This window comes from Orcinus orca, chromosome 4 (assembly GCF_937001465.1).
Source record: "Orcinus orca chromosome 4, mOrcOrc1.1, whole genome shotgun sequence".
Taxonomy (NCBI): Eukaryota; Metazoa; Chordata; class Mammalia; order Artiodactyla; family Delphinidae; genus Orcinus; species Orcinus orca.
Window position 1 is genome coordinate 108,993,025 of NC_064562.1, and position 15,409 is coordinate 109,008,433.

Below are 15,409 nucleotides of genomic sequence, written 5' to 3' on the forward strand. Positions count from 1 at the left end.
TCCTCCACAGTATATTCTTGGCTCCTTTGTTGTAAAATAGTTGACCATATAAGTATAGGTTTATTTGGGGGCTCTCTATTCTGTTCCATTGATCTATGTGTCTATTTTTGTGCCAGTAAAAAACATACAGTTTTGGTTACTATGGCTTTTAGTATAATTTGAAATCAGTGAGAGAAATCAGCTTTGCAATTCTTTCTTAAGATTGCTTTGACTGTTCAGGATCTTTTGTGGTTCCATTCAGATTTTAGGATTATTTGTTCCAGTTCTGTGAAAAATGTCATTGCTATTTGATAAACACTGAGTTGAATCTAAATACTGCTTTGAGTCATATGGACTTTTAACAGTATTAATTCTTCCAGTCCATAAACACTGTATATCTTTCCATTTATTTTGTTGTCTTCAATTTCTTCCATCAACATCTTATAGATTTCAGAGCACAGGTCATTCACTTCCTTTGTTAAATTTATTCCTAGGTATTTTATTTTTGATGAAATTATAAGTGGAATTGTCTTCTTAATTTTTTCTGATAGTTTATTGTTAGTGTATTCAAATATAACAGATTTATGTACATTGATTATTTTATCCTGAAAACTTACTGAATTCATTTATTAGTAGTTTTTTGGTGGAGTCTTTAAGGTTTTCTATATATAGTATCATGTCATCTGCAAATAGTGACAGTTTTACTTCTTCCTTTCCAATTTAGATATCATTTATTTCTTTTTCTTGTCTGATTGCTGTGCCTAGGACTTCCTACTATGTTAAATAAAAGTTGTGATAGTGGGCATCCTTGTCTTATTCCTTAGAGGAAATGGTTTCAGCTTTTAACCATTGAGTATGATGTTAGCTGTGGGTCTGTCATGTGTGACTTTCATTATGTGGAGATATGTTCCTTCTATACCCACTTGGTTGAGAGTTTTTATCATAATTAATCTTGAATTTTGTCAAATGCTTTTTCTGCATCAAGATGATCATATGATTTTTATCATTCATTTTGTTATGTGGGGTATTACATTGATTGATTTGCAGATATTGAACCATCCTTACACCCCTGGAATAAATTCCACTTAATCACTGTGTACAGTCCTTAATACATTGTTGAATTTGGCTTGCTAATATTTTGTTGAGGATTTTTCCATCTATGTTCATCAGGGATATTGGCCTGTAATTTTCTCTTTTTTGTAATGTCTTTTTCTTGTTTGGTATCAAGGTAATGCTGGCCTTATAGATTAAATTTGGAAGCATGCCTTCCTCTTCAATTTTTTGAAATAGTTTGATAAGGATAGACATTAATCACCTTGCTGAGTTTAAACATGAGAAATCTCAGGAGTGTTTTTTGTGTGTGCGTGTATGATAAGAACACTTAACATGATATCTATCCTCTAAACATATTTAGAAGTGTACAATAAGGTACTGTTATCTAAAGTCTATATGTTTGTACAGCTGTTCTCTAGAACTTATTCATCTAGCATAACTAAAACTTTATATCAATTGAATAACAACTCCCCATTAAAAAAAAAGACAAAAACAAACAAACAAAAAAAAGCAAAAACAAAGGGACACAGGAAATGTTGAATGTCTCTTACATTGATTGTGGTTATGGTATCATGGTTGTCTGCATATATCAAAATTCATTAAATTGTATATATTAAATATGTGCAATTCTATGTATATCAGTTATATCTCAATAAAGCTGTTTTAAAGAAGTCAGTTAAAAATTATTTTCAGGGCTTCCCTGGTGGCGCAGTGGTTCAGAATCTGCCTGCCAATGCAGGGGACACGGGTTCGAGCCCTGGTCTGAGAGGATCCCACATGCTGTGGAGCAACTAGGCCCGTGAGCCACAATTACTGAGCCTGCGCATCTGAAGCCTGTGCTCCGCAACAACAGAGGCCGCAATAGTGAGAGGTCTGCGCACTGCGATGAAGAGCGGCCCCAGCTTGCCACAACTAGAGAAAGCCCATGCACACAAAGACCCAACACAGCCATAAATAAATAAATACAAAAAAAAAATTATTTTCAATTTTTCACTGCTCTATTTTTTGTTGCTGCAAACAATAAGGGACATACCTGAAGCAGTAACCAAGGAGATCAATGAAAGTTAAAAAACAGAGGAGGAGCTTCAAGATGGTGGAAGAGTAAGACGTGGAGATCACCTTCCTCACCACAAATACATCAGAAATACATCTACATGTGGAACAGCTCCTACAGAACACCTACTGAATGCTGGCAGAAGACCTCAGACCTCCCAAAGGGCAAGAAACTCCCCATGTACCTGGGTAGGGCAAAAGAAAAAAGAAAAAACAAAGACAAAAGAATAGGGACGGGACCTGCACCAGTGGGAGTGAGCTATGAAGGAGGAAAGGTTTCCACACACTAGGAAGCCCCTTTGCGGATGGAGACTGCGGGTGGCGGAGGGGGAGTTTTGAAGCCATGGAGGAGAGCGCAGCAACAGGGGTGTGGAGGGCAAAGCGTAGACATTCCCGCACAGAGGATCGGTGCTGACCAGCACTCACCAGCGCGAGAGGCTTGTCTGCTCACCCGCCGGGGCGGTCAGGGTCTGGGAGCTGAGGCTCAGGCTTCAGTCGGATCGCAGGGAGAGGACTGGTGGCGTGAACAAAGCCTGAAGGGGCTAGTGCGCCATGGCTAGCCGGGAGGGAGAACGGGAAAAAGTCTGGAGCTGCCAAAGAGGCAAGAGACTTTTTCTTCCCTTTTTGTTTCCTGTGGCACGAGGAGAGGGGATTCAGAGCGCCACTTAAAGGAGCTCCAGAGACGGGCACGAGCCGCGGCTATCAGCGCGGAGCCTAGAGCCGGGCATGAGACACTAAGGCTGCTGCTGCCGCCACCAAGAAGCCTGTGTGCAAGCACAGGTCACTATCCACAGCTCTCCTCCCGGGAGTCTATGCAGCCTGCCACTGCCAGGGTCCCGTGATCCAGGGACAACGTCCCCGGGAGAACGCACGGCGTGCCTCAGGCTGTTGCAGTCACGCCGGCCTCTGCCGCCACAGGCTCGCCCTGCATCCGTACCCCTCCCTCCCCCCGGTCTGAATGAGCCAGAGCCCCCGAAGCAGCTGCTCCTTTAACCTCATCCTGTCTGAGCAAAGAACAGACGCCCTCCGGCGACCTACACACAGAGGCGGGGCCAAATCCAAAGCTGAATCCCAGGAGCTGTGCAAACAAAGAAGAGAAAGGGAAATCTCTCCAAGCAGTCAAAGGAGCAGAGGATAAAATCTCCACAGTCAACTTGATGTACTGTGCATCTGTGGAATACCTGAATAGACAATGAATCATCCCAAATTGAGGAGGTGGACGTTGGGAACAATGATATATTTTTTTTCCACTTTTTCTTTTTGTGAATGTGTATGCGTATGCTTCTGTGTGTGATTTTCTCTGTATAGCTTTGCTTTTACCCTTTGTCCTAGGGTGCTGTCTGTTTTTTTGGGTTTTTTTGTTGTTTTTTTTTAGTATCGTTTTCAACGCTTGTTATCATTGGTGGATTTGTTTTTTGGTTTGGTTGTTTTCTTCTTTCTTTCTTTTAATTACTTTAGAAATTATTTTTAATAATTATCTTTTGTTTTTTATTTTAATAACTTTTTTATCTTATCTTATTTTATTTTATCTTTCTCTTTCTTTCTTTCTTTTTTTCTTTCTCCCTTTTATTCTGAGCCATGTGGATGACAAACCCTTGGTGCTCCAGCCAGGTATCAGGGCTGTGCCTCTGAGATGGGAGAGCCAAGTTCAGGACATTGGTCTACGAGAAACCTCTCAGCTCCACGTAACATCAAACAGTGAAAATCTCCCAGAGATTTCCATCTCAATGCCAAGACCCAGCTCCACTCAACGACCAGAAAGCTACAGTACTGGACACCCTATGCCAAACAACTAGCAAGACAGGAACAGAACCTCACCCATTAACAGAGAGGCTGCCTAAAATCATACTAAGTTCACAGACACCCCAAAACACACCACCAGACACAGCACAACCCACCAGAAAGACAAAATCCAGCCCCACGCATCAGAACACAGGCACCACTCCCCTCCACCAGGAAGCCTACACAAGCCACTGAACCAACCTTACCCATTGGGGGCAGACACCAAACACAATAGGAACTATGAACCTGCAGCCTGGGAAAAGGAGACCCCAAACCCAGTAAGGTAAACAAAATGAGAAGACAAAGAAACACACAGCAGATGAAGGACCAAGGTAAAAACCCACCAGACCTAACAAATGAAGAGAAAATAGGCAGTCTACCTGAAAAATAATTCAGAATAATGAGAGTAAACATGATCCAAAATCTTGGGAATAGAATGGAGAAAATACAAGAAAAGTTTAACAAGGACCTAGAAGAACAAAAGAGCAAACAAACAATGATGAACAACACAATAAATGAAATTAGAAATTCTCTAGAAGGAATCAATAGCAGAATAACTGAGGCAGAAGAATGGATAAGTGGCCTGGAATATAAAATAGTGGAAATAACTACTGCAGAGCAGAATAAAGAAAAAAGAATGAAAAGAATTGAGTACAGTCTCAGAGACCTCTGGGACAACATTAAATGCACCAACATTCGAATTACAGTGGTCCCAGAAAAAGAAGAGAAAAAGAAAGGGACTGAGAAAATATTTGAAGAGATTATAGTTGAAAACTTCCCTAATATGGGAAAGGAAATAGTTAATCAAGTCCAGGAAGCACAGAGAGTCCCAGACAGGATAAATCCACCAAGGCACATATTAATCAAACTATCAAAAATAAAATACAAAGAAAAAATATTAAAAGCAGCAAGGGAAAAACAACAAATAACATAGAAGGGAATCCCCATGAGGTTAACAGCTGATATTTCAGCAGAAACTCTGCAAGCCAGAAGGGAGTGGCAGGATATATTTAAAGTAATGAAAGGAGGCTTCCCTGGTGGTGCAGTGGTTGAGTCCGCCTGTCGATGCAGGGGACACGGGTTCGTGCCCTGGTCTGGGAAGATCCCACATGCCGCGGAGCGGCTGGGCCCATGAGCCACGGCTGCTGAGCCTGCGTGTCCAGAGCCTGTGCTCTGCAATGGGAGAGGCCACAACAGTGAGAGGCCCGCATACCGCAAAAAAAAAATTAATAATAATAATAATAAATAAAATAAAGTAATGAAAGGGAAAAAGCCACAACCAAGATTACTCTATTCAGCAAGGATCTCATTCAGATTTGACAGAGAAATTAAAACCTTTACAGACAAGCAAAGGCTATGAAAATTCAGCACAACCAAACCAGCTTTACAGCAAATGCTAAAGGAACTTCTCCAGGCAGGAAACACAAGAGAAGGAAAAGACCTACAATAACAAACCCAAAACAATTAAGAAAATGGTAATAGGAACATACATATCGATAATTACCTTAAATGTAAATGATTAAATGCTCCAACCAAAAGACATAGACTGGCTGAATGGATACAGAAACAAGATCCATATATATGCTGCCTAAAAGAGACCCACTTCAGACCTAGGGACACATACAGACTGAAAGTGAGGGGATGGAAAAAGATATTCCATGCAAATGGAAATCAAAAGAAGCCTGGAGTAGCAATTCTCATATCAGATAAAATGGACTTTAAAACAAAGACTATTACAAGAGACAAAGAAGGACGCTACATAATGATCAAGGGATCACTCCAAGAAGATAAAACAATTATAAATATTTACGCACACAACATAGGAGCACCTCAATACATAAGGCAAATACTAACAGCCATAAAAGGGGAAATAGACAGTAACACATTCATAGTAGGAGACTTTAACACCCCACTTTCACCAATGGACAGATCACCCAAAATGAAAATAAATAAGGAAACACAAGCTTTAAATGATACATTAAACAAGATGGAGTTAACTGATATTTATAGGACATTCCATCCAAAAACAACAGAATACGCTTTCTTCTCAAGTGGTCATGGAACATTCTCCAGGATAGATCATATCTTGGGTTACAGGTCAAGCCTTGGTAAATATAAGAAAATTGAAATCGAAACAAGTATCTTTTCTGACCACAACGCTATGAGACTAGATATCAATTACAGGAAAAAATCTGTAAATAATACAAACACATGGAGGCTAAACAATACACTACTTAATAACCAAGAGATCACTGAAGAAATCAAATGGGAAATCAGAACATACTTGGAAATAAATGACAATGAAAACACGATGACCCAAAATCTATGGGATGCAGCAAAAGCAGTTCTAAGAAGGAAGTTTATAGCAATATAATCCTACCTTAAAAACAGGAAACATCTCAAATAAACAACCTAACCTTATACCTAAAGCAGTTAGAGAAAGAAGAACAAAAAAGCGGCAAACTTAGCAGAAGGAAAGAAATAATAAAGATCAGATCACAAATAAATGAAAAAGAAATGAAGGAAATCAATGAAATGAAGATCAATGAAATGAAAACCTGGTTCTTTGAGAAGATAAACAAAATTGATAAAACATTAGCCAGACTCATCAAGAAAACAAGGCAGAAGACTCAAATCAATAGAATTAGAAAAGAAAAAGGGGAAGTAAAAACTGACACTGCAAAAATACAAAGGATCATGAGAGATTACTACAAGCAACAGCATGCCAATAAAATGGACAACCTGGAAGAAATGGACAAATTCTTAGAAAAGCACAACCTTCTGAGACTGAACCAGGAAAAATAGAAAATATAAACAGACCAATCACAAGCACTGAAATTGACACTGTGATTAAAAATCTTCCAACAAACAAGAGTCCAGGACCAAATGGCTTCACAGACGAATTCTATCAAACATTTAGAGAAAAGCTAACACCTATCCTTCGCAAACTCTTCCAAAGTATAGCAGAGGGAGGAACACTCCCAAACTCATTGTACAGGGACTCCATCACCCTGATACCAAACCAGACAAAGATGTCACAAAGAAAGAAAACTACAGGCCAGTAGCACTGATGAACATGGATGCAAAAATCCTCCACAGAATACTAGCAAACAGAATCCAACAGCACATTAAAAGGATCATACACCATGATCAAGTGGGGTTTATCCCAGGAATACAAGTATTCTTCAATATACGCAAATCAAACAATGTGATAAACCATATTAACAAATTGAAGGAGAAAAATCATATGATCATCTCAATAGATGTAGAAAAAGCTTTCGACAAAATTCAACACCCATTTATGATAAAAACCCTCCAGAAAGTAGGCATATAGGGAGCTTACCTCAACATAATAAAGGCCATATACAACAAACCCACAGCCAACATCATCCTCAATGGTGAAAAACTGAAACCATTTCAACTAAGATCAGGAACAAGACAAGGTTGCCCACTCTCACCACTATTATTCAACATAGTTTTGGAAGTTTTAGTCACAGCAATTAGAGAAGAAAAAGAAATAAAAGGAATCCAAATTGGAAAAGAAGAAGTAAAGCTGTCACTGTTTGCAGATGACATGATACTATACACAGAGAATCCTAAAGATGCTACTAGAAAATTACTAGAGCTAATCAATGAATTTGGTACAGTAGCAAGATACAAAACTAATGCACAGAAATCTCTTGCATTCCTATACACTAATGATGAAACATCTGAAACTGAAATTAAGAAAACACTCCCATTTACCATTGCAACAAAAAGAATCAAATACTTAGGAGTAACCTACTGAAGGAGATAAAAGACCTGTATGCAGAAAATTATAAGACACGGATGAAAGAAATTAAAGATGATACAAACAGATGGAGAGATATACCATGTTCTTGGATTGGAAGAATCAACATTGTGAAAATGACTCTACTACCCAAAGCAATCTACAGATTCAATGCAATCCCTGTCAAATTACCACAGGCATTTTTCACAGAACTAGAACAAAGAATTTCACAATTTGTATTGAAACACAAAAGACCTCAAATAGCCAAAGCAATCTTGAGAAAGAAAAACGGAGCTGGAGGAGTAACACTCCTGGACACCAGACTATACTACAAAGCCACAGTAATCAAGACAGTATGGCACTGGCACAAAAACAGAAATATAGTTCAATGGAACAGGATAGAAAGCCCAGAGATAAACCCACACACATATGGTCACCTTATCTTTGATAAAGGTGGCAAGAATATACAATGGAGAAAAGACAGCCTCTTCAATAAGTGGTGCTGGGAAAACTGGACAGCTACATGTAAAAGAATGAAATTAGAACACTCCCTAAAACCATACACAAAAATAAACTCAAAATGGATTAAAGACCTAAATGTAAGGCCAGACACGATAAAACTCTTAGAGGAAAACATAGGAAGAACACTCTTTGACATAAATCACAGCAAGATCCTTTTTGACCCACCTCCTAGAGAAATGGAAATAAAAACAAAAGTAAACAAATGGGACCTAATGAAACTTCACAGCTTTTGCACCGCAAAGGAAACCATAAACAAGAAGAAAAGACAGCCCTCAGAATGGGAGAAAATATTTGCAAAGGAAGCAACTGACAAAGGATTAATCTCCAAAATTTACAAGCAGCTCATGCAGCTCAATATAAAAAAAACAAAAAAACAAAAAAAAAAACCCAATCCAAAAATGGGCAGAAGACCTAAATAGACATTTCTACAAAGAAGATATGCAGATTGCCAACAAGCACACGAAAGGATGCTGAACATCACTAATCATTAGAGAACTGCAAATCAAAAGTACAATGAGGTATCACCTCACGCCAGTCAGAATGGCCATCATCAAAAAATCTAGAAACAATAAATGCTGGAGAGGATGTGGAGAAAAGGGAACCCTCTGCACTGCTGGTGGGAATGTAAATTGATACAGCCACTATGGACCTAGAGTCTGTCATACAGAGTGAAGTAAGTCAGAAAGAGAAAAACAAATACCGCATGCTAACACATATATATGGAATCTAAAAAAAAAAAAAAAAATGGTCATGAAGAACCTAGGGGCAAAACGGGAATAAAGATGCAGACCTACTAGAAAATGGACTTGAGGACACGGGGAGGGGGAAGGTCAAGCTGGGACAATGTGAGAGAGTGGCATGGACATATATACACTACCAAATGTAAAATAGATAGCTAGTGGGAAGCAGTCTCATAGCACAGGGAGATCAGCTCGGTGCTTTGTGACCAGATAGAAGGGTGGGATAGGGAGGGTGGGAGGGAGGTAGATGCAAGAGGGAAGAGATATGGGGATATATGTATATGTATAGCTGTTTCACTTTGTTATAAAGCAGAAACTAACTCACCATTGTAAAGCAATTATACTCCAATAAAAATGTTAAATAAATAAATAAATAAATAAATAAATAAATAAAGGATCACAGGATATATAACCTTTATCCAAAGCTTTGATTATATGCTTCTTTTAAAAATAAGGTCTATAATTAGAAACGATAAATACCAATAAAATCCAGTCATTTGTATCTTTATATATATATATATATATATATATATAATAGTTGAGAAATTTAAAAAAAACAAAAAGGATAATTGAATGCTGAAATCAGTAAAAGGGGCAAATTCTTAAACAGAAACAGGCAATAGAAAGTTTTTTTCAGGATATAGCATTGGGTTCAATGAAGACCCCGCAGTTCCTTGGAAAAACACTGTCAGAGAATTTTATGTTGAAATTCTGGTTTGACCCACACTGCCATTCAACTAAGTGTTAACCTCCAGGTACAGTTCAGCAAGACCTTAAACATAATAAGATAAGGAGACAAATCCACAGAACTATTTGTAGGAGAATAGTGAAAATGCAATTAAAAGGAGCTGGAAGTATATGATAGGGAATGAGTGCGCTCAATGAAGCCATTTGATAATTACCAAGATGTTCTAGCACAAAGTAAGACATACGGTGTAACCTATTTGGATGTTTATTAATATGACCTATTTGGCAGGCAGGATATTGTGTGTTTCTAGACCTGCTGACTCTGAAACAACTTTATTCATGTCACTTCTTAAGAAGAAGTGTCAGCACATTCCATCAAAGTCTTCCCTTGAACACTCAGAATAGGTCACATGAGTCCAAAGTTTGTAAAAATTATAAACCAAAATTTGGATCCCTATAACAAGTATGGCTATAGACCAGGAGACACTGAGCACGAGGGCCAGACTGTATATAATTTAGGCTTTGCAGGCCATACAGTCTTTGTGGTAACTGCTTAACTCTGTCTTGCAGCAAGCACAAAAGCAGCCAAAAACAACATGCAAACAAATTGGTATGTCTGTGTTTCAATAAAAGTTTAGTTAATATAATCATGAAAATTTTAATTTCATTTAATTTACACACAGCACAAAATATTATTCTTCTTTTGTATTTCTTTTTAACAACTTAAAATTATTAAAATATTCTTATCTTGTAGGCCATACAGACAGGTGTCAAGCTGGATTTGGTCCATGGTTTGTAGTTTGCTGACACCTATTATAAACTAACTAGTTAGTGCCAGAATTAAGGGATCAATTCTTTTTGTGTGTATGCATATCCAAATGTGTCAGCTAGAGTTATCTTATCTTGCCTTTATATCTAATTGGCTTGAACTACTACTATTCCACAAGGTGGAAAGTCAAAGGCCAGATATTTTGTCTCTCTCTCTCTTTTCTCCTTTGTTTGTATGTGACTCTGTCACTCTTTCTCTCTCATGTATCTCTGTCTTTACCTCCATCTCTATCTCTATGTCCCTCTCACTTCCCCACCCAACATTTATTATCTTTCTTTTATTCCCATTCATCCCTAAGTTCCAATCCAGTTATAATGCAGTAGAATTTAGCAATACCTTTTGATGGCCTATATTTGCTACATTTTTAAATGGCAGAAAAATTTTTTTAAAGGAATAATATTTCGTGTCATGTGAAAATTATATTAAATTCAAGTTTCTGTGATGATATATAATTTCCTGGAACACAAGCTGGAAGTTACAGTATAATAAATAAGTCTGCATATGTAGTAAGAAAAAAAAAGTATGCTTAGAATCAGCCAGTCCTAAGTTCAAACCCCACCAAATAAATAGTATATGTAAATAATTTCTTAAGCAACACTACTAAATTTCAGGGTATTTTAAAAACATTATTTAAGGAGAATGTATTGAGTTATTTTAACTAAATCATTTGTCTGGGATTTAAATAAAGTAAATGACACATTTGAGATTCAAATTCAAATCAGATTCTAGAAACTTTCTTCCTCTAACAATGATGTGCTATAGTTTTCTATCAGGTCTGCCTTTTTTCCTGTATAGGGAGTTCTGTGTAGGGTATTCCAGAAATAATCAGAATTAAAGAAATGATTTCCCCAAGAAGTAAAATCTTAGAAGAGGAAACTGAGTCTCAGAGAGTCAAAAGAAATTTCAGAAGAATACTTACAATTTCTCCACGCGTTGCCACTGCAAGGAAAACTGAAAATGAATGGAAAGAAGTATAACGAGTATTTTGTACCTTTCTTTTAATCAGAGAAAGGTGATGATCATCAAACAGTTTTAGACAATGGACAAGACGGAAACTGCAATTTGAATAAATTGACAGAGTCCTGACTCTAAAAATCCAGGGAGCCAAGACAGGGGAGAGAGCATCTTTCTAGCTCCTGGTCAGGGGAGGCAGGACCACTTCTTGCACACTGTCTCCTGCCCCACAGGGGAAGAGAGCCCCTTCCTCAGCACATATTAGGATATAGAAGTAACTAGTCTGGATGCCCCATAAGCTGCCAAAGAAAAATCACCAATTCTTCAGAGATTAAGCACTCAGGAAGCAGAAAACCATGTAGAGTGATCACAACATTGACCCAATGAAAAAGGACAGCCAAGGCTTTAGATGAAAACCTGAGTAAAAATATAAGAGCACTTAAGAGAAAAGTATCTCCCCAAATACATTATAGAGTTAGAAAAAAACCATGATTTTCCCATTAAGCAATTCCATAGATTCTTGTCGAGAGCTTTATTTTTGACCTAGAAGAGTGAGTGAAACATCAAAAAGCACAGAGCAAAATATAAAAACCTGAAATACTGAAGACAAAGAGGAGAAATTTGAAGCCTGTGTAGAAACACAGATAGTCCACTTAGATTCCCCCTTCGATTGTTCCAGCTGTAAGTCACTTCAGGTTTGTTAAGCTGCAGAGATCTAGGGCACACCCTTCCTAGTGTTGTCCACATCAAATGACTGATCAATACTTGTGTATAAAGGTCCAATTTTGTACAACTCTGATAGACCCTGTTTGTTCCAGAGCTCCCTGTGGATCTGGAAGACGCTTTGCCAGACCTTTGACACAATTCAACACATTCTTCTACCCAATCTTGCTTTCTTTCCTTCTCATCCAAGGGAGTAAATTCCCAGTAAATAACCTGCAGACTAAACTCCATCTCAGTAACTACATCCAGAGATGCCAAACTATAGCAATGGTATTGAAAGTGATCTGAGAAAGCAGGTGCTATGAGGGGTTTTGGAAATGGATTGCTTGCTGCCCAGCTGGCAATGAGTTTCCCACCTGTAGTAGGTGGCATATTACCAGCCTCTGTCACCCAAAGAGAGCATAGTTTCACCTGGAGACACAGAAAATGTCCCATGTAACCATTAGCTGGACAAGTGCCTGGGCATTCTGGGACACTTCTTCCAAGAGACCAGCAGGGAAGGAAAGGAATCACCATCTTGGCAGGGGTAATTGATAGATTATCAAAATGAAGTTGGACTACTGTTACAAAATGGAAGCAGAAAGGAATACACAAGGGATCCAGGTGATCCATTCAGGGAAATTTGATAATTTCTTGCCCAACTGTGACTTCTGCAATGCAATTTCACAACCAGAAAGCCTGAACTAACATTTACATTTTATCGTGGAAAAAGATCTGCAATCCAAGAATCTTATGTCTACTCCAAGTTTTAAAAAATACATACCAGCAGTAAATAATCAGAATTTTTAATTGAAATGAGTTGACTTACAATATTGTATTAGTTTCAGGTGTACAGCATAGTGATTCAGTATTTTGACAGATTATACTCCATTATAGGCTATTATAAGATAATGGCTATAATTTCCTGTGCTATGCAGTATATCCTTGTTGCTTATCTATTTTATATATCTACTATTTATAGGAGTTTTTATCTATTAATTCCATACCACGAATTTGTCCTTTCCCCCTTCCCTTTTCGAATGATATGACTTAACAATATGAAAAAATAGAAATAAGTCTTCGAGAATGTATATTTTCTCCTCTTGAGATACCATTTAACACACTGAGAATATTAAAAATTAAAATCCAAAAATGCTAACTATTGGAGAGGATGTGCCTGAAATTTGTCTCAAAGTTACTTTTGAAGGCTCATGAATTTGAAATTGTTGACATCTTTGATGCTTCTCTATAGACCATAATATTCGCATTTGAGAGACTATTCTTTCTATAGGTGCTGATATAACTGGTAAACTCAGAGAAAATTCTGCTAAATTAAAAATATTCTCATTTCCATTTTTTCTGTGTTAAACTGTATAAACTGGAACTCAAATATTCTCACAGGTATTTTTTTTTTTCCATCAAGAATGTGTTTCTTCAACAAATCTTTTGACGCAGCAAAATTCATCAAATAATTTCTCTATTCATATTTGTTAATGTTTCAAAATTAGATGCTGCAAAATTAGGCCTCATCAATTTCATTTCATTATGTTATTAAATATAAATTTAACCAAGTTAACAACTCTAATGAATATATTTTTCCAAGTCAAGGTGTTCCAAAGCACAAATTAGGGAATTTCAAAATTATACTTTGTAAGTTATTTGAGCTCTCATTCTTTAATTTGTTAAACTCCTGCTTTGATTTTGGTGTGATTAGTGCCAATGCCTTCTCATTTTCAAGCTTTGTTTTCAATAATTGTAATTCAATAAACCTGTCAAAATCTGAAGCTTCATGGATTCCATTCATTAAATATTTTATTTAAGTATATTTCAACAGATTTTAATTTTTTAAAAAGCTGACAGATTTTGTAAGATTTAGTTATAGTAAATATATTTCAATACAATAAATTTTAATGTAGGTCACATTGATGGCTTTCAAAGTAGTTGTTCTAAGGCTCAAACTTCTCTAACATCCACTTGGTGATGGACAGCAATGAGAAGTGGGCCCACTGCTGAAGAATTTTTAAATTTATTTTTAATTGAGATAAGATAGATGTAACGTAAAATTTACCATCTTAACCATTTTTAAATGTACAGTTCAGTAGTGTCAATACATTCACATGGTCATTTAACCAATCTAGAGAACTTTTTCATCTTGCAAAACTGAAAATTTATACCCATGAAATAACCCCTCAGTTTCTCCTCCCCACAGCCAACAGTAACCACCATTCTACTTTGTCTCTACGAATTTAACTATTCGGGTATTTCATATAGGTAGAATCATACAGTGTTTTGTCATTTTATGACTAGCTTATTCACTTATGTCACCTTTTCATGTCTTTCTTGGCCATTTGCATATCTTCTTTGGAAAAGTGTCCAGCTTTTCCATCACCAATCGTTCAAAAGACTGTCATATTCTCATTAAATGGTTTTGTCATGCTTGCTGAAGATTATTTGATCATATATGTGAGGTCTTATTTCTGGGCTTTTTATTCTATTCTATTGGTCAATATGAATGGTTTTAACCACACTGTTTTGATTACTTTAGCTTAGTAATAAGTTTTGAAATTGAAACGTGAGACCTCCATCTTTATTCTTTTTCAAGATTGTTTTGGCCTTTCGGAGTCCCTTGAAATTCCATGTAAATTTTAGGATAGATTTTGAAATTCTATTTGCAAAATATGCTCATGAGATTTTGATATGAATTTTATTAAATCTGTAAATTGCTTTAGGTAGTACTGACATTTTAACAATATTGAGCCTTCCAGTTCATCAACATGGGATGTTTTTCAATTTATCTGTGTCTTCCTTAATTTCTTTAGCAGCATTTTGTAGTTTTCAGTGTACACATCTTTTGCCTCATTGGTTAAATTTATTCCTAGGTATTTCATTCTTTTTGATGCTATTGTAAATGGAATTGTTTTCTTAATTTCCTCTTCAGATTGTTCACCATTAGTGTATAGCATAATATATAGTGTGTAGAAATGCAACTGATTTTTGTGTCTTGATTTTTTATCTTACAACTTTGCTGAATTATTTTATTAATTCTAACAGAGAGTGTGTGTTAGGGCTTTCAACCTATAAGATCATGTTGCTGCAAACAGAAATAACGTTACTTCTTCCATTCCAGTTTGGATTCATTTTTATTTCATTGTCTTATCTAACTGCTCTGACTAGGGCATCCAGTACCAGTGAAGAGAAGTGACAAAAGCAGGTTTCTTGTAATTTATAATTTATGGTCATTCAAACAACCAAATATGTGTTTCTTATATGTATTTGTTCTCCATCCACAGTTCCTGGCTCACACCTCCCCAAACATGGAATTTCCTGAGTTATAAGAGC